This window comes from Melitaea cinxia, chromosome 29 (genome assembly GCF_905220565.1).
Source record: "Melitaea cinxia chromosome 29, ilMelCinx1.1, whole genome shotgun sequence".
Classification (NCBI taxonomy): domain Eukaryota; kingdom Metazoa; phylum Arthropoda; class Insecta; order Lepidoptera; family Nymphalidae; genus Melitaea; species Melitaea cinxia.
The window spans coordinates 8,088,856-8,109,803 of NC_059422.1; the positions used below are offsets into that span (position 1 = coordinate 8,088,856).

Consider the following 20,948-nt stretch of genomic DNA (forward strand, 5'->3'; position numbering starts at 1 on the left):
CCGTTATTTTAATATTACAAACAGACACGCCAATTTTATTTATTTGTATAGATAACTACCCTCAAAATTTAAATGTTTCACTGTCATTCATTGATTAAATTCCTTGGCTTTTAAGTGCTTAGTAAAAAAATATTAAATAATTTATAGTTGTTTTTAAAATAATACAGGTTGTCGATTCTTAATAGAATCTACTTACAAATTCGACGGTAGTTTAACATTACCAGTGACGATTTAAAAGTGCTTCTGAAACTGAATAACCTAAAAGCTTTATATTTCTTATTTTAAATATACTCTGAAAATGCAAACAAAATAAACTTGGCAACAGCCGAAATCGATATAGTAAAAAAAAATCGTCAGCCATAGTACCTCCGCCTACCCTCCAATGCCCTATTATTTCAACTAGAAAGTTCCAGTGCAAATTCAACCTTATTCCTAAACAATAAAAATATACATTAAAACCGTATATAACAGTAAAAGAATACATTTTCCAAGCGTATTTTTCGTTCCCTTTCATCTGTGACGATTCTTACCAGTTATTGTTTAGTACATTCACTAATGAGATTACGTGGCGCCGCCTAGCGTCGAGTAGGCGGACGATTTTTTTTCTTTTACGCTCGCAGAATTGATATCGAGTTTTGTTGTACGACTTATTGCAGTTAAATAGGGAATGTGGTATTTATGAAGATGATAGAAATAAAAGCAATATCTTGCTTAAATAATGCAGGCAAACGAAGAAAAACCGACTTCAATTATATCGACAATACAACGTAGGTAGACAAAAAAAAATGTCAAGTAAATACGCATTATCAAAGATCGATTTCTCTGGGATCCCATCATCAGATCCTGGTTTCCTTATCATGGTACCAAACTAGGGATATCTCCTTTCCAACAAAAAAAAAAAAGAATTATCGAAATCGGTCCAAAAACGACGGAGTTATCCCCGAACATACATAAAAAAAAAACATATATACGGTCGAATTGAGTAACCTCCTCCTTTTTTGTAGTCGGCTAAAAACAAGTGAAGTCAGAGGGTATTTCCTTAACCAAACAGGAGTTCACAGTTAATAAATTGTCAAGTAGTGTTGTATTTCTGGGGTACGTAAGGTAGTCAGAGCTCCTGGGGAGGTTCAGGAGTAAAATCGCCAACCACGGTAACCACTTACCGCACACTTATTTGCTACCATCGTGGTTATAACAAAAAGACATTTATTTATTAGTCTACACAGTGCTCTAAGATTAATATAAATACATATACAGGATACTTACTACATTCGAAACAACATATTTTGACTAGCCCGTTGGCGCAGTTTGTAGTTGCCCTGCTTTCTGTGCCGCGGGTTGCGGGTTCGATTCCCGCCTGAGTCTCTATATAGTCTATTTATGTATTATTTCTATGTATATTTATAAAAAAAAAATAGTTATAACAGTCGGCTGTTACCTGTAACACAAGCATTGAGTTGCTTACCATAGGAACAGACGACCGTGTGTGTATGTTGTAAGATATATATATATGTGTGTGTATGTATGTATATATATATATATATTATTACTATCGTCCGCGTACTACTAAGCGTACTAGTATCCGCCAACCTACAGTGGAGCAGAGTGGTGAATTAAGCTCCGATCTTCTCCTACATGGAGAAAGAGGCCTATGCCCAGCAGTGGAATGTTACTGGCTTAAAACGTGATCGTGATTGTATGACTATTGTTACGCTGTTGTGGTGCGTGATTAGGTATAACTCTGTCTTTGTGTATCCCCACCCTGCCGTGGAGTAAATGTCAGTCAGTCCCGGTTGCTATCATAGATCTGCTTAGTTAGTTATTCATGGTAGGTTTAGTTGCAACTCATCTTGTATATTCATAAGACGCCTTTACCCAGCAGTCGGACAACAAGCTGATTCATTTAAGTTCATGGATTACTGTGGCCGCTGTAACATAAATTAAATGAACTTAAAATTTCAACTCATCAATATAGAAAGCTAATTAATTTTTACTACTGTAAAATATAAGTAAAGCTATAAATATATTTTACTGAACCTCGCTTACAGATGTCCAACGATTATGACAGGTTCTTAATCTATTTTTATTTATATTTAAAAACTAACTAACAAATAAAAACGCTGTGTTCTTTCCACTGTAATTAAGAGATACCCTTTTTACCGCCATCACACTTACTTAAAATATTTTAACGTACGCGTAACAAATGACTAAAGTGCTTCTAAAAGCAAGCTTCGTATTTGTGAAAATAAAAAGCTCACAATTTATAAACTATTATAACCTTGCGGATTCTCCTGGATTATTTTTACCGCTACCTTGTCTTGAATCTTAGCATAATATCTCATAAGCCAATCTTCTGTAACTGGCTCTTTAAAGCTGTATTCTTGACGGACCCTCGAGTTTAAGTCATGGAATTAGAGAATTGGAACAGACCAACTTCTACAGCCTTGCAGGTGATATAACTGTAATTACCAATTAACCTAACACAACAAACTTCCATAACAGTATTAAAACCAGTACATATTTATCTAAATCACCTACATCCAACGCCATCTATTAACCATCGTAATAACTAACAAGTTAGCTAGTTACACAGATGGCGCTGGCGTACATCACGTCAATACGAAAGCCATGAATACTTGATCAGTCCGAAGCATCATAACCGGGTCCCGGTGAGATTTATCAGATTGTTACACCCCGGGATGCTGTGTAAAATATTCAAGGGTTACGGTAACTGGTTTTGTTTCAGGATGTAATGATGGACTTTCATGGACGATTACATAATTTATTATTTATATAGTTTCGTGTTAGTTTACGGCTGTTATTTGTTTTATTTTGTGCGGATTAATTGTCTGGAAAGTAGTTTTTCTGAGTTTGTCCTTTGGGAGGTTTTGTTGGTTATAAGTGGACGTACGTGCAAGCGTTAAAATATGAGTTTGATTGTTTGTATATGAAGAATGATATCGGTTTTTACTAGAGGATTTTTTCGTGTTAGGAAAAACTGCCTCAGCTAAAAAATCTACAATAAATTTTCTTTCCATCATATTTTGACAAGCTGTTGTATTACTTTCTATAATTGTTTTCCAGAAAATATTTAATTACGTTCTATTTATTTGACATATAAAATCTGAGCTTTAACACGTAAACTTATAGAGAAGATAAAATTTAAGCGTTCGTCAATGTCTCTATCTTTTTACCGACTAACGACAGACTTTAACAGTTTCATCTGTATTAGGTCGTGAATCTGTTTTACTATAACTTAAATATTAATTAATTAACACAAATCGTACTTAATCTAATTCAGAGGTATAATAAATAATTAATTGCTCCACACCATGCTTCCTGAATTCCTAATGTCCAACATAATACCACGTCGTAATTTACGACAATGCTCATGTGGATACTGGCGGCAATCCTGTAGTGGACATCAATTCATCTGTCCTCGCCATCATCTGAACGTGAGAGGTTTATTGGAGTACTTAAATTATAGAATTTAGTGTAATTTTGAGGGTAGTTTGCAATTGTTTAACAAATTATTTTTGATTATGTTTGGGTTATATCAAATTTTTGGTGATGTTTATGATTGTCACATAATTACACAGTGTAATTTTTATATGAAATAGTCATTAATTTCTTAAATATTCATATGAAACAAAAACTTCGGAGATACAGATAAAAGCTAATACAACTAGATTTTCAATCGCTGAAGATAAATAAGTTACATATTTATGTACTTCCCTGCCGTAGCGTGAGTTTTAGTTCTTTTTTTTCGTTGTGAAAAAAAAATAAAACTACCCTCCAATGATAATTTAACGAGCTGCTGTACAGTTACGTGCAGAATGTCCTAATATTCCTTTATTATAGTCCGTATGTGATTTACATAATCAAATATAACAGTGACGGAGCCGTGTGATAAACGTAGTCAGCAAGACCTACGTCTGCTCAGTTATGACGTAACGTGCATTAATATGATGTGTGAATTGTCATGAAATTTTAAACAGCCCAGTTGAACAGGTACGCCTCCGACGCTGGAAAACGTTTGGTTTGACGCGAAATTTGTGAACTTTGCTTTGTGGAGATTTAATTTGCATGACGGCTAGACTTTTGATACGTGAGGTACTTGATACCCGGTAGACCAGTTGCTCGGTCCCACGTCGGGCGCCAATTTTTGTTTTAAATCTGTTCAAATTTCGAATAATGTATGTTTTATTTTATTATATTTAATATCCTCTGCTGTTTGTAATGACTTTATTACTATTATATTTATAAAAGATCGAAATAAACCGAAGAGTAGTACTGTAAAAAAATATCCCAAGTGAAATCACAGCGCGGTGTCACACTAAATGAAGTTATGCTATTCTTGAAACAATCACATTATAACGAGGTACTCACTATGCATCGCCTGTTTTTTTTTTTTACATTTCTGCTCTGTTAGTAAATTTTATTTAATTGAATAAACATGAAAATTAAACTTCCGAATTCAAACAAAACTTTCCGAGATAAAATTAATGTCTGTAAGCTCATCTTTTATTGCAATTTCAACTTATCAAAGGGATGATCTCCATTAATGATAATGATTACAAATATTGAATTTACGGTTAATATTGTATAGAAAATATTTTTTGTGAATTCATTGCACCCCATAAAACTTTCCCCAATGATTTCCATCGTTATCTCGGCGGGTGTCCTATTTTATGGTTGATTTGAGACTTAATCGATAAATTTGTAATGGCATTTGTAATATTTAATGTACTTTTAAATGGATCTTATCCTTTTTGTACATTGATACATTTTTCTTACTTTATTCCTTGTTGTAAAATTTCTATTTTAGGATTAGTTATTTTTAATAAATTGTGATTTAATGACTACTAGCTGTTCCGACGAATTTCGTACAACCATATCTTTTCGTGAATCGATATTCGTATTAAATTTTCTGTCATATAAAAACCTTGTTCGTGCAGTAATGAACGCAAAAAACAATAATCAAGTTATACACGTACGATACATTTCAGCGAATCTTTTCTTTTTTAACCGACTTCAAAAAAGGAGGAGGTTACTGAATTTGCCCGTGTACATATTTATCTATGTTCGGCGATAACTTCGTCGTTTATGAACCGATTTTGATAATTCTTTTTTTGTTGAAACCGGGATCTGATGATAGAATCTCAAAGAAATCGAGAGAAACCCTCGAAAATCGTAGTGACGATTAGTGCGTTATTTAATTTGTTTCGTCTACTTACGTTGTATTACTTGTCGACGTAATTGAAGTAGGTTTTTTTCGTTAGCTAGCAAACACAATTATTAAGTATTTATATGTCTATTTACAATCATACTAGTATTAAGGCTACTTTTAAACGATATAAATTTCATAGAACTAAAAGCATTAAGAGAAACAGCTAGCATTGTCCGCACAACACAAAACCTTCAACAAATTACAGCAATACAATGAATTCTAAAGTCTTAACTATTTGTATTCGCAAACCAATTCACGGATATCTCTTAAGCTCCAGTGCTTAGTTACTGTTAGGACAAGAAATTAATGTTGTTTCAGTTCAACAAGGATTTTAAAGTATTCTAGGACATATGCATTGGTAAACCTAGTTTTAAAGATTTATTTTTTTAACTATTCTGAATTTTGATGATAAATCTGAGAAAGTTATTCGTAAGTCTCTTAGCTAGTATGTGATCGACTGCTAGATAGTCTCGTAATAGTTGAAGGGAAGTCTGCTCCACTACAATGTTTGCTTGAGAGTTGGCGGTATATACTTTCTCCATGACTATTTACAGACAAATATGCTTATTATTCGCGATATTTTCCTTTACAACTATATTGATGAATTTTCGTCTGTTTTAAGACATAACAAACTCTTACTACTATTATTACTAAAACTAGGAAGTATATTTAAATATAAATTAATTAAATAACCATTTGCAATATTTTAATTACTCAAACTGGTTTTAATTTAAACAAAACCGACAGTTCTAACGCTGACCCCACGTTGGGCGCCAATGACAAGTGGTACATGATAACTTAACCCTTGTCAAAGGTTCGTGCTCAGAATTAACGCGCTTCTCGTTAGTTTCGTCGGTTCGTTGTTATTTATGTTAATAAATATATATTAGACGGTGTAATGATGGAACGTTTCGCGACTGTCATACGTTATTAAAATACGAGTAATTAAGTCGAGTCGGTATGGTAATGAGTTTGTGATATATAGGTAAGGAAGTACCCTTGACAGTGTGATGAGAAATAGTCCAGATGTTGTAGCGGTTTCATTTCATTTGTTTTGTTGATATAAAGTTAGCTTAACTGAGTTAGATCAAAGCAGGATGTATAATACTCAAAATCTAGTTCCTCGACCTTACAGAAGATCACAGCTTAATAATTATGCTTTCAAGCGGTGTGTTCCTGTGGTGAGTAAAGTGACCAAAGTTCCAGGGAGAGATTGGGAGAAGGGTGGGTAACGTGCTCGCGATGCTTCTGGTGCTGCAGGCGTCTATAAGCTACGGTAATCGCTTACTTAGTTGTAGCAAAAAATACAAATCAATTCAAGAAAAGAATAGATGCGTTTATGAGAATTAAACACATTTATCTTTTCAATATTAATAGGTTTTGAATACCAGGCAATTATCAGTTATTTCAACTGCACGTCTGAATTAGTAAATAATTATTATTAAAAAAAAAGTTATTATGTAAATGGTTGGTGTTGTAACATAATGTGTTTGTCTGAATATTGGTGTTGTTAGTAAATAGTGATATTAATGAAGTAAATAGAGTGGTGCAATTGTTCCGCAAAACTGTATTATGTTTGCACGCAGTCGAAATTGTCTATTTGTTTTTGTGGATAATTTAATAGCCCAAAAGCGGGTTTTATTTAAAATTAGGCGATCAAAGTTGATTTAGATTGGGTATAAGTTTTTATTACTTAAGGTATTGAAATATGACCATTTTTTTCTAACTCGATTTTCAATTCGATAGTGAAAATGTAAGTAATATTGTTTGGAAAAAAATGTATTTAACATTAAACAATGTTAGAGGACTCGTCGATTCGCTTACAACTTTTTTTTTTTTCGGGTAATAGAAACAAGTTTATTAAAATACGTGCCGCGTTTTCTCCTACCTTCACGTTTCGTTTCATTTCGTAATAATCGTCCTCGTTTTTATCAAGACTCGCAAACTTTACGACTTAACTTTATTTTTTATAAAAAAAAAATACTATACACATTACATCGACCTCAGCTTTTTTCAAATTTCTTAAGCAATAAACTTATATAAGCTTTTTTCATTGAGGTAGGGCGCAGCAGGAAACTTCTTGCTCGAAATTTGAGGCAGTCTTACGGGGAAAGTACCTTCATTTTAAAAAATGCTCTCAAGTTAGATCTGGTAGGGTTGGCAACTGCTGCCATGCTTAGCACTAGCTTTAAAGGTTATAGGCTACAGTAATCGTTTACCATTAGACAGCCTGTAAGCTTGTTTGTAACTCTACAGGTGTAAAATAAATATTACAAGGTAAAGACTAGGTAGAAGACTTGAAGTTTATCCTCACAGAAAGATCATTCATCACTCACCCTCTTATACCGTCACATTAAATTTTCAATTGAAATAGACCGATGTCACATAGGGATCGCGCGACGAAATACCGTGTAAAAATTCGAGACTGAATTCTAAGTAGTTTTTTTCACAAATGGGATAAGAGCTTCGGCACTTTATATAAAACATTTTATATATTTAAGACTACAACTGATCATACAATATTAATACTTCCTCATATAGATAAATAACTACATAAAAACTACATCTTTTGTATATTATTTTTTATGAAATATAGATAAATATTTAACTTGTTCGAAATGTGTCAAACTAAGTGTAGATAATGTCATAATGTTCTAAAAATTAGCTTAAAAAAACTAAATTGTTTTGGGCTGCATACGCTTAAATTGCCAAATTTTATGAATGATGATGATATGAACAATAAAGGTTTTTTTTATATAAATGGAAACACTTAATAACCAGGGAAACTAAAATCTTTCACACTAAAATTCTCTCATAAATTTTCCAACGTTGTAATTGTTTGTGAAAGCAAATCACTTAAAAAGCATTACAGGCCGAAAAATTGGCGCAAAATAGATATTGATTTAACTTCGCACCAATAATACCCAATAACGACCTCAGAGGGTCATTCAGTCTTATTAATGACCTCTTATGACCTCTTTCTGTCGCCGTTAAGCATTTTACGTTATTAATAGGTGTCGTAATGAGCAAGGGCTCGATATTTTACGAGTGTTTTGATTTAAAATATAGATGATTATGTTTTGGCAAAAATTTTGCAGAAGTAATTTATAATTTCTTTACTAGATAATAGTCACCCTACTATTAAAATGGCAACGAAATGAGGGTAGAGTTAATGATTTTACATTATCATTTATTTCTAAATAGAAAATCTTTTAACTTTATTTAATAAGAGACGTCCTTGGTAACTTTAATCTGTACTGATTTTCAATGGTTGATAGATTGATTTATATCTAGTCCTAATACTTCGCTTTTGTGGGTCATAGCGTGATCTTTTATCGCCTGTACTGACTGGAGTAGTGTAGTTTTTAAATGATAAATATTTAACCACACAAAATTCGCTCTATTGAAATACTAATTACAAAATAATACTAAATTGTAATGATTAGAATTGTACTAATCAAAATACAAATAAACGCCTCCATTTCATCCATATTTACAATATATTTTCCAAGCAAATGATAATTTTGTTAATATTAATCGTAATACGTATAAGCGTTCAAAAACTACACGCGTGAAAACGTACATTGGTTGCGTTTAATTCAATTAAAACTATTATTACAGATAACACTTGTGGTCGTGCGGTGTATCTATTTTAACGCACAGTTTAGCAATGTATAATTAAAGCAATTACAATTAAACGAAACATATAAAATACGTGTTTATATTAATATTACATAAACGTACATTCTGGCACTTGACGATTTTTTTAGAGTGATTTACTCCTTGCCCATACTTTCACTAGTCTTATATATAATACAAATCGTCAGTAACAAGATTTTGTGATAAAAAAAAATGCTGGATAATGGTTTCGAAACGTTACTGATGCGTCATGAATCTATGTGTATCCCTTGAAATATACAGATTTAGATCCCATTCCTTTCTGAGATGGGGTTTTTTAAAATGCAGCAGTCGGTTTTTCTACTGGTTACGTATCCACTGGACTCTTATTTGAGTACCTTATTTTAATACATTTTAGTGAAAGTTTAAAAAATTGCTCTTAAGTAGTTCTACATAACGATGATATTTTTTTTCCAAATGATGTTCTTCTAGAATCCAGATTAGACTCATCGGTTAAGGTTGTCCGTCATTTTTCATCATATCGAAGTCAAAAGTTAAACAAAAACAATAGTTAATAAATTATATCTATATGTTCTATCTATAAGTTTACAATTTGAAATCTATTATAAAAAACCACGTAAAAATGTTTTCAATATTCAAAACAAACTGAGCAATATCAGTCTGAATAGGCGATTTTCAGTATACCTAATCTTACGAATACCTTCAACCGAAACAATAGCGCATAAAACAAAAAATATCTTTGCATTTTAAGCATCTAATAAACACTAATGGATCTGATAAAAATAAATTGAATACTTGAAATATAACCGAAGGTAAATTGAATAAACTAATTTTCTCCTGAACTTTGCTATTGGAAATCTATCAAAGGCAATAGCTTTAAAAATCCAAACTACCCTCAAACAACTTCATAGCTTGTAACCCGTAAAAAGCCGTATGAAGCGACAGCTGGTTCAAATGGACCCCAACAGATTTACGAGCTGAGTAACTATTACGGCGGTCTAATCGACCCGCGGTAAATCGTTCCAAAATAGAAATTGAATTTTTCTTATTGTGTCGACCGTTAATGGTCGTTGCTTTCGATAATTTGTCAAATTCTAAAGTATCTTTAGTATATTTTCATCGTCGAGTTCTGTTTTGATGAAAAGTGTAATAAATCATTATTGTTTCACCGATTAAATGAAATTAGGGCAACAAGCTTCCGTATATATATTAGAACTATAATTTAAGAGTCAATTGTTCATGTTAATTTGCATCGCATTTGTCAAATGCCTTAATCACTGTAATTAATACATCTTAATGAAGTCGATTAAAGATAAACAGTGACGTATTTCTTACACCATCTGGCTTCGAGCTCCAGATGTTTTAAACTATTTCTTAATCACTCCCCATTTTTTATGCAGGTAGTAAAGTTAAATTAAATACATTATTTCAAAATATAGCTAAATGTTGAACAGTCACATCTTAAATACTTAATAATAGTAACCCCATCTATCAACGAGTAGCGCAAACTCACGAAATGCCCACTCGTCTATCAAATTTCGTCCTGAACCTTCGCTAGGAGTAATCGGGCGTGGCAAATGGTTGATTCTTCCATACTTACAGTTTACATATAAAAATACTAACACAAAAAATATTACATCACAAAGTAATCAAGAGTTTAAAATCGGAATATAAAATTAAGTTACAAAGTTTAGTTTAGAAATAAATTAAACTTGAACGGTCAACGCCATCTATCGACCGATAAAGTTGAGCTATAAAGGGTCACAGCTTGCAACGTACATCAGTGTACGCCCCGCGCTCGAACCAATCAGGCGTGTCTTGAAAAATGTAGTCCGCACGAATCATTACACCCCCTTGCCTTTATTGTAATATAAATCGTTCGCCAATTTTCTGGAAGTGACGTCTTGTCGTGTTTTGCTTATTTTCGTTATTTTTGCCGTTTTTTTTTTATACAGTATCATTAAACGCGGTGTGGTTAATTTTATTTCTATCTTTTGTAATTTGTATAGAGTGTATTACAGTGTTTGTAGGACCATTATTGTTATTGACATTGAGAATCTATTGGTGTGGTAATTTAGCTAATATATTTGCATTTCGATTTAGAATTTTCTCGTGATACAAGTTTAACCATTGTATTTAATTAGGTACTTTAAAATGTTAGTAGTTTTAGTTTAATGTTATAACAACATTCTAAAGTAGTAGTCCAAAAATATGATGAACGCGGTCTTTAGTATGCTTAAATCCCTAAGGATTGGACTTTTACAAATCATCTCACGTTTGCTACGCCTAATAACGATCTTTACTCTTAGTAGGAAAAATTATCCCCAAATCAAATAGGGGATAAGCGTGGCAGTACAAATTTCAATCTAATAATGAAAGTTGTTTCAATAAATGTACTATACAACTTTAAAAAAAAATCAAACTATTTCGATCAATAAAGTACCTCTAGGTATGTATAAATATAGGTTTAATAATTCAGTAGACATTCGCCATATATTTACATTTATTTTACCTCTTAAAGATTGATACCGTAATTACGATCCACATATCGTCGGAATAAAACAGCGGATCTCGGAAAAGCTCTCGAATACACTTCCGGATTACTGATTTTTAATCACCGTACCTAGTCCCACGTCGGGCGCCAACGTTGATTTTTTTATATTTACTACCCTTTTGTCAGCGATCTCATCAAGCAAGGTTAGGAGTTAACCGTAAATGAAAAGAGAAAAAAACGTGTGCGATTTCCATTGATTTTGAATTGTTCTACAGTCTTGATCAGTGTTTTTTTCGAACTTAACTAATATTCGTCCTATTTTTGGTTGTAACGTTCGGCTACTCCCCTAACTAAAGTGTAAAGCTACCCTACCTAAAGAATCATGATGTTAGATTACAAATTGTTAAATAATTGACGCGGTGAATCACAAGCCTTCTCAACTTGGATCTATAAATATTTGAATTTTCATCCAACTGTTACTACCCAAGTTAAGCTTTTCAAATCCCTGAGAGTCGCGACCTGCAGATTAAGAAACAATGGTCTATAATCTAGACTAAAGATTGTTAGAAATAGTTTGAAGTTTAGATTTATAAGTGAAATGGGTTTATTTAGGTTGTGTAGTTTGTGTGAATAGAGCAAAGTTGTTGCGGATCGGTAGTTTAGTGTCTGAGTGATATCTAACTCCAGTACTCTCTTGTTTTCAATGGTCTGCGTAATTTTCTAATGAGTGCACTATTTTATTATTATTAATTACTTTTGTTATCTATAGTTATTATTTATTAAAACTTAATCATATTTTGTCCCATTATCTTGCTGTTTTGTAATTGTCGTTAATTATATTAACAAGCGTTTAATTATAATTCTGTATTGTTTCAGGTACATCTGAGGAACACTGATACGAGAAATTGAAAAGAACGCCTTTCATTGCTTCTTCAACGACTTTGTATAGTTATAATAATCTGTATATAACAATCTTTTGTAACTTCTATGTGTAACTACTTATATATTTCCAATACTTTTTAATATTGCCTTTCAGGTGACAAGGAAACTCACGGTACTCCGATCCACAAAAGCTATATCATTTCCTGGGTTTTCATTTGTGTGCTCACATTGAGAACGCCGGAACATGCAAACCTCAGGAGAACATATTCAAGTACTTAGTGGTTTTAAGATCTGCTTGTAGATGGCGCTGTTAGGATATATTTAAAAGTTTAGGTTTTTATGTAATTTAATCGTCTGAATTAGGGAAATTCCAGTTTCTTAATGTCTCTCGGGTACTTTAATATTATTATTACTGATGTTAGACTTAATTGAAATATTTATATTTTTTTATATTATGTAGGTCAGAAGGTCAGTGTGTCAGACTTTCTAACTAATTTAAAAAATGAAATCAATGTTTTATTACGTACCAACATGTAATTTTTCTCTAAATCATGGGATTCGTTTCTTCTGGAAGATTTAAAGAAGAGAAGATAATGTACAGTTACGTACCCTTGTCATTCTTCTTGCCCGGTGTTTTTATACAACTGGACGGAGAACTGATAAGGGCATGTTCTGTTACAGAGCATCACAGAGAAGAATGAAGAATTTTTAGAAGTTTGTTCTTTGTGGGTAGTTTTAATAGTTTGTATATTTTCTCTATTGGAATTAAAAATAAAATAATTACGTGTTTTCTTTTTCTATGTATGAATGTTGTATTCTTGTTTTTTTACGATCATAATGTTTTTAACCTGCTTCCTAAAAAGGAGGAGGGCAATTCGATTGTATTTTTTTCTTTTTTTATGAATGTACCTCAGAACTTGATAGGTGGACCGATTTTGATGATTTTTATTTAATCGAAAGGTAGTGCGTGTTGTGTGGCCCATTTAAATGTGATCGCGGTTTAATAACTACTTTTGAGTAATCTTTGGTAATGCTTATTGACTAGACTATTTTTTCGGCCACTTAAAGGACATCCATTAACTGTATGAGCTCAGAATAAGGGGGAAGAGTCCAATGAAATCTCACCAAATCTCATTTAGACCGAGGGGGGATAATCGAAGATATCACATCAACTTCAAAAAATATAAAATATTACAGATATTGCAATATATATATTGTATAATATATACTTTTTATAACATTTTAAGTGTTCATTTTACCCGCTAAAATAAATCTCATGGCTTTTAAAATCATTTAGGTTTTCCTTTGAATTTTATGTAATTTAAATAAATGAACTATAGTACACTTGAACAGTTTTTTATTTCCCGTCAATCTCTATTATATTCACGTCAATCTCATGTAAGGGGAGGGGGGTCCAGGCAAATCTCACCTAAGGGGAAGGGGTCTAAACTGATCGAAAAATAGCTGACGTAATAATTGGATGACCCCTTACGTTATATTACTTATCGATGTAGTTGAAGTCATTTTTTTTTTTTTCGTTTACGAGCAAACACAATTATCGATGAAGTCTTATGGTACGTAATGATGAAAGCTTTATAACAGTCGATGGTGTAGGTTCCGATGCACGAACCAATTTTTTATGTTATCCACGGTTTTCTTGGTTGTTCTCTGATAGGACGTACATCAGATCATTTGTTTTAGTACCTACAAGAAAACAGCTTAATAGATAGTCACTATAATTATTCTCACGTTTTTGCCCACTTTATCAAACACTTTCTTCAGCAGTTAGCTTACAATTATTGTTACAGACTATAATACAGTTGCAAATATATAGCAGTCTGAGTTATAAATTGAATGCTGTGAATATTTTATTTCAATATATCATTTCATTGAAGTTCAATTACAATTGCTTTCACAGTTGATTGTTAATATTAAAAGATTAACGATGTTTTACGCCTGAACGAAATAAAAAGCAATTACGCAGTAATGTTTTCACTATTATATTACAAGAGGCGCACTGGAAAAATGAATGTATTTAATACATTTATTTTTTTTTAAGATTCATTTGTATATCACCTATACGATAAATGTGTAGTGGTTGCGAATTCGGATTTTTTAATAATAATTTTATTAATTAGATAGTGAATATTCAATTGTTTTTTTATGCGTTAACCACTAAAAAAGGCTTTTCAATCTCACTTGAATAAAAATAATATTTTAATAAATTGTATTGTTGAAAAAAATATGTTTTTTATTACGTTTTTCACATATTATGTTGATAAACTATCTTGTGTAGGTATGTGCAAAATAAAAATATCATTGTAATTATATAATTTTAGTTATTTATATTTTTAAGGAATAATTGTAATGTATTAAACATTATGAAACAATTTAATGTATATTTGTTAGTAATAAGTAATAAAGTCTGAGTGAATGAAATCTGTTAGAGATTTTTTTTTGAAATAAACATTTACTAAATGATACATTGTTTTATTTTAAATCTCCTTTCTATGATATTAGCTTCAGTAATTACCTTTAGCTTTAAATAATAATATTAAAAAAAATCAAAAGAAAAAATAATGTATAAATAAATTAGATTTGATTCGCTATAAGTAGTAAGCTGATGTTAATACAGATGAATAATAACCGTATACTTTCTAACAATACAAGTATGACATTTAATAATATTCCTGTAGAAAGAAATGGGTAAAGTAAAATGAAAAAGTTTTGGACATAAGCAGGTTAAATTATTACAACCTGTGACAAAATAACCATACGTATATGGGTGTTTGGTAAGCGAGCGTAGGGTTTGCCTGGTGGTAAGCGGTTACCTTTGTATTGACAACTGACTGACTGGTGGACACCTGTAATACCAGCAGCATCACAAGACCGTTGATAACCCTACTTCTGTCAACATAATATCCACGGAGCTTTGGCTACGTTACCTTAGTCAATGGACACCTGTAATACCAGCAGCATCACAAGACCGTTGGTAACCATACTTTCCCTATCAACATACAATATCCACAGAGCTCTGGCTACTTTACCTTGGTCAATGGACACCTGTAATACCAGCAGCATCACAAGACCGTTGATAACCCTACTTCCCCTGTCAACATAATATCAACGGAGCTCTGGCTACCTTACTAACCACAGGAATACTTGAGGACTACCTATTACATGAACAGTATAACTTAGCGATGATCTTGTGTAAAATTGAAGTACTACCTCATTATATATATCCTTTATTGCACTTTAAAAAATATATAATTACAAGTCATTTTTACAAAGAATGTTGTCAAGGGCGAAATTATCTTTGTAAGAGATCTCTACCAGTCCACCCATGGTAGTGAGAGATGATGTTACCGCGGGACTCATAAAATGATGTTACCGCGGGACTCATAAGGGCAATTATGATAAAGTGAAAAAAAAAACTGAACAAAAGGTTAAAAATAATAAAGAAGCCTTCAAAATTAGTGATATAATTGTGTTTGCAGGCAAACGAAGAAAAACCGACTTCAGTTATATCGACAAGTAATACAACATAGGTAGACGAAAAAATAAGTAAATACGCATTATCAAAGATTACTCCAAAAGTTGTAATTAGATCTCGATGAAAATTAAATGTGACCACATGATAAACATCGGCTTTCGATTAAATTAAAAGTCATCAAAATCGATACACCCAGTAAAAAGTTATGCGGATTTTCGATGGTTTCCTTCGATTTCTCTGGGATCCCAACATCAGATCCTGGTTTCCTTATCATGGTACCAAACTAGGGATATCTCCTTTCCAACAAAAAAAGAATTATCATAATTGTATTTGCTCGCAAACAAAAAAAAACGGACTTCAATTACATCCACAAGTAATAGAAACGTAGATCGACGAAAAAATAGTCAAGTAACTACGCGTCATCAAAGATTACTCAAAAAGCAGTTATCAGATCTTAATAAAATTTTAATGCGATCAAATGACACGCAGCAACTTTCGATAAAAAAAATTTTTTCTCGAAATTGGTCCACGCAGTCATAAGTTCTGAAGTCACATAAAAAAAACAGTCGAATTAAAAACCTCCTCCTTTTTGAACGTCGGTTAAAAATCGGTTCATAAACGACGGAGTTATCCCCGAACATACATAAAAGTCGAATTGAGTAACCTCCTCCTTTTTTTGAAGTCAGTTAATAAAATACATATATATATACTTAATTCATTACTAAGCATCCAATGAATATTTTTAATAATTAATAGAAAGTTCTCGAACTTAATGAATGTTTCCAACGATTTCGTATGCTGTCAACACGAAATCTGATCCTTTTCTGCCGATTGGTGTTACCAACGTAAACTGTACTATCATACAATTTTACATGTCATATTAGTTACTTGCTATTCTTTACAATATCGTAATTTATTGCCTACACCAAAATCACTACAAAGTATAAAACAAGTCGTTTCCTGTTTGTTCTGTCTGTATGCTTAGATCTTTAAAACTACGCAACGGATTTTGATGCGGTTTTTTTTAGTAAATAAAGTTATTCCAGAGTAAGGTTTATATGTATATTAAATGCATAATATAGTAGAGGAACACTCTGTTCCTCTACTATATTATGCATTTAATATATGTGTGTGAATAGTTTTGCAACCGTGCGAAGCCGGGACGGGTAGCTAGTAAGAAATAAATGTAAAATAAATAAGTAAAAGACGTAACCCGTTATGTAAGGTCTCCTATCTTATTCTCCCTGTAACCTTTACCAAAGAACGAACTTGGAAGAATCGTTTCACAGTATAAGAGCTAGTAGATACATATAATGAAAATTAATTAATGTGTAAAATAAAAATGAACAAACGCTAAATTAATACAATTTCATAAATAATCTTGAAGTTCTATTACCTGCCATCATTTTGTTAATAAAAAAAAATATATATATATAACCAGAACGTAATTTTGATTTTATTTAAATTTATTTCATTAATATAACTTACAGCTTATTGTAACTAATATATATATTCCCTATTGCACTTTAAAAAAAATACAGTTATTTGTATAAAAATTTAGTTAGCAACGGTGGACTTATCTCTAGAAGAGATCTCTTCCAGCCAACCTGTGATAATGAGAACTAATATTACATAGCTAAGAAAGTGCAGTAATGTAGATAATATACAGATTCTTGAAAATAAAAAAGCTAATTAAATAATATTCATAACATCATACGCTTCAGCCTGTAATATCCCACTACTGGGCATAGGCCTCTTTCCCCATGTAGAAGAAGGATCAGAGCTTAATCCACCACGCTGCTCCAATGCGGGCTGGCGGATATATTCCCTACTATGGGTAACGATCGCTATCAGGTGTACATGATAACAACCGGGACCGACGGCTTAACGTGCTCTCCGAGGTACGGTGGGGAGACCCACAAGGACTGCACAAACACCCAGATCACGGCAAACACCTGTATGGCCAATACAAATGTTTGTCATGTGCGGGATCGAACCCGAAACCGCCAGCGCAACAAGTACAATCCATGACTGTGACCATTGCGCCAACGCGGCATAACATCATACAATACTATAAATAAATATAATAATACAGAATAATAATCAAAAAAGCTAATAACAAGCTATCACATATATCAATAAAACAAAACCCAACAATGCTGAATATTCCTAGAAGAATAATCTATAAAATGCGATAATCAAAATATATTTATATCGTTTGTCAAAACAATACATTCTTTGCCTCCCCTATACCCCGGTCGAAATACAAGCATAAAGATTTATACACTTCTCACCATCACAAGTCTGATCGTAGCTTATGTACAAAATAATTGTGAATCATCAACCTGGGTAAACCTACTCGTACTAAAATCCTAACAATTTGTATAAATAACAAAGACTTTCGTTAATATTCTAAAACTACACAAATTTAAACAGTAAACACATCTGCACTGGTTCATTAAACAGCTTAGTTTTACCTGGCTATAATATAAACCCCAGTACATTGTTTATTAGCTCGAGAAGATTACCTACAGAAATTACCAAAGTCGTGTCGGGTAACACAGAGTAGGATTCTAGAGGTTACAAGTTACAATGTGCAGGATTAAATGTATTTTGTTTAACAATATGAATGTAATCATGGAGTTAATGGCTTGACTATTTTTAAATAATAATTTATTTTATAACTAACTGTGCCCGCGACTTCATCCGCGTGAAATTTAACAAATAATTATTGTTCAGTTCGTTATAAAGAAAAAATTAAAATAAACGTAGCCTAAGTTACTACTTATTACATCAGCTATCTGCCAGTAAAAGTCCCGTCAAAATCGGTCCAGCCGTTTCAAAGATTAGCTGGAATAAACACAGACAGACATACAGACAAAAATTATATAAAAAAAATGTTATTTTGTTATATGTATCGTATATACATATATATGAATTTAGTTGAAAGCGATTATTTTAATATTACAAACAGACACTCCAATTTTATTTATTTGTATAGATGATGATTAATAGTGATAAAATAAGTTTTTAAACTCTTAAAAATCGTAATTTATGTATGTGTCAGAACAAGAGAATACACGCTAAATTCAATTACATAAATGACAGAAAAAAACAGCGGAACCCTAATTATATTAACCTGGGTGTACACCCTAGTGGGTTTATGGTCCTTTATAGATCACATGAAGATCTCTTTCCCATTACCATGATTATTTATAAGGCCTTTTATCATAGAAATATTACCTCATACACGCAGTGCTGTGTGGCTACGGCACTAAAGAATTTAGCCACCCCCTCTCTTCCCGTGGGTGTCGTAAGAGGCGACTAAGGGATAACAAGGTTCCACAACCACCTTGGAACTTAAGAAGCCGACCGATGGCGGGATAACCATCCAACTGCTGGCTTTGAAATACACAGGCCGAAGACGGGCAGCAGTGTCTTCGGTGCGACAAAGCCAGTACTGCGGTCACCAACTCGCCTGCCCAGCGTGGTGACTATGGGAAAAACACATGAGTTCACGTTATTTTTGGCGTAAACTTGTGGAGGCCTATGTCCAGCAGTGGACTGTATAGGCTGTAATGATGATGATGATGACACGCAGTCAACAACTCATTTTTAAAATTGGTTAAGAATATGACCAAAGGCAATACACCCAACATATTAAACGCAACGAGTGCGGTCACAACTGAACACTAGATGGCACCTGAGGCGATGCAGCTTAACATGATTTCACCATCAGGTGGACTATTTCGACATTTTACACATTACATGGGCACTATAAATAAACAAAATACCTACAGAGATTTTCCCTGCGTCTCTACTCCATGGGAGATACGAAATAAAAGTAGGGTATTATTAAACTATACCTACACTCGTTTGTGTCACATATTGTTCTTATAATTGTTAGATTTTTTTTTTATTTAAACAACAGGTCGGCAAACAAGCGTACGGCTCGCCTGATGGTAAGCGATTACCGTAGCGTATAGACGCCTGTAACACCAAAAGGAACACAACACTGCTTGAAAACAGTATTATTTATCTGTGATATCTCGATATGTGATATATGTGTATTATCTGGACAAAAAAAAACAAGTTTCTAGGTATAACAGATACGTTAGGAAAAATTATTTTTCAAGTAAACTAAACAAAAAAAAATGTTTTGTCAGCCATTCCAAAGAACACGATATAAAAAATTGGCTCCAGTGATGCCAGCATCATTTCATCTCGTGAGATTTAAAGATGTTTCGCCCCCAAACTCATATTGTAGGCTCTGAATAGAACCCAACGCCGGAAGTCACTAATTGGTACCGCCTTAGGCTCTGCGCGTTAACGGAAGTTAAATTCCTAGACTTACCACCTCCAGAGAAGAATTTCGATGTCTTTTTTTATAATGTAATTTTTCTAATATTTTTTTTTTTAATTAAAATATTACTAGAAAAAAGGGCTTTTTAAGTCCATGTTAATTACATGTCTAAGTAACATTTAAAATTTTATAATAATCTCAAACGAATACATAGAAAAATATAATATAATAATAAATAAATAATATCAGATACGAGTATCTAGATATATCGAAAAAAAAACATAGTAATTTTTTAACAATTACAAGGGAATAAATGTTACAGGAATTCCACGTTGTTTTAATCATCAACATCATTACTTCAGCCTAATACAGTCCACTGCTGGAGATAGGCCTCCGCAAGTTCGCGCAAAAATGGCGTGAACTCGTGTGTTTTGCGTATAGTCACCACGCTGGGCAGGCGGGTTGGTGAACACAGGGCTGGCTTTGTCGCATCGAAGACGCTGCTGTCCGTCTTCGGCCTGTGTATTTCAAAAGCCAGCAGTTGGATGGTTATCCCGCTACCGGTCGGCTTTTTAAGTTCCAAGGTGGTAGTGGAACTATGTTATCCCTTAGTGGCCTCTTACGACACCCATTGACAGAGTTTTAATAGATTACCAAAACTGTGAAACTAATAATTATACCCGTCTTCAGCAGTCCGCCGTTTTCAAATAAGTATAATTACTATATTTTACAACAAATTATTTAAATAATATATTTAATGATGACCATTCTTGACTTGTAGTACTTCTAGTCTTGGCAAACGCAGTGTGGGACGTCCTCCGGCCCGTTGGACCGACGATCTACGTAAGATTGCCGGTGTAGGCTGGATGAGGATTGCGGAAGACCGGGATGTCTGGCGCGAACTTGG

General features: G+C 32.9%; 2 long non-coding RNA genes across 2 annotated transcripts in view; one reads left to right on the forward strand and one right to left on the reverse strand.

Moving 5' to 3' along the window:
• LOC123667817 overlaps positions 1-13,028 on the forward strand; it is a 96,599-nt gene extending 83,571 nt beyond the window's left edge. Inside the window, exons 4-5 of the long non-coding RNA XR_006745478.1 lie at positions 12,240-12,324; positions 12,400-13,028. This is a non-coding gene — a long non-coding RNA (uncharacterized LOC123667817). The remainder of the gene's footprint in view (positions 1-12,239; positions 12,325-12,399) is intronic.
• On the reverse strand, positions 987-4,654 carry LOC123667818. The gene is made up of 3 exons (XR_006745479.1): positions 4,579-4,654; positions 2,435-2,436; positions 987-1,008 (listed from the first exon to the last, which is right to left on the reverse strand). It is a non-coding gene; the product is annotated as an uncharacterized LOC123667818 (long non-coding RNA).
• Positions 13,029-20,948: the final 7,920 nt, after the last annotated feature.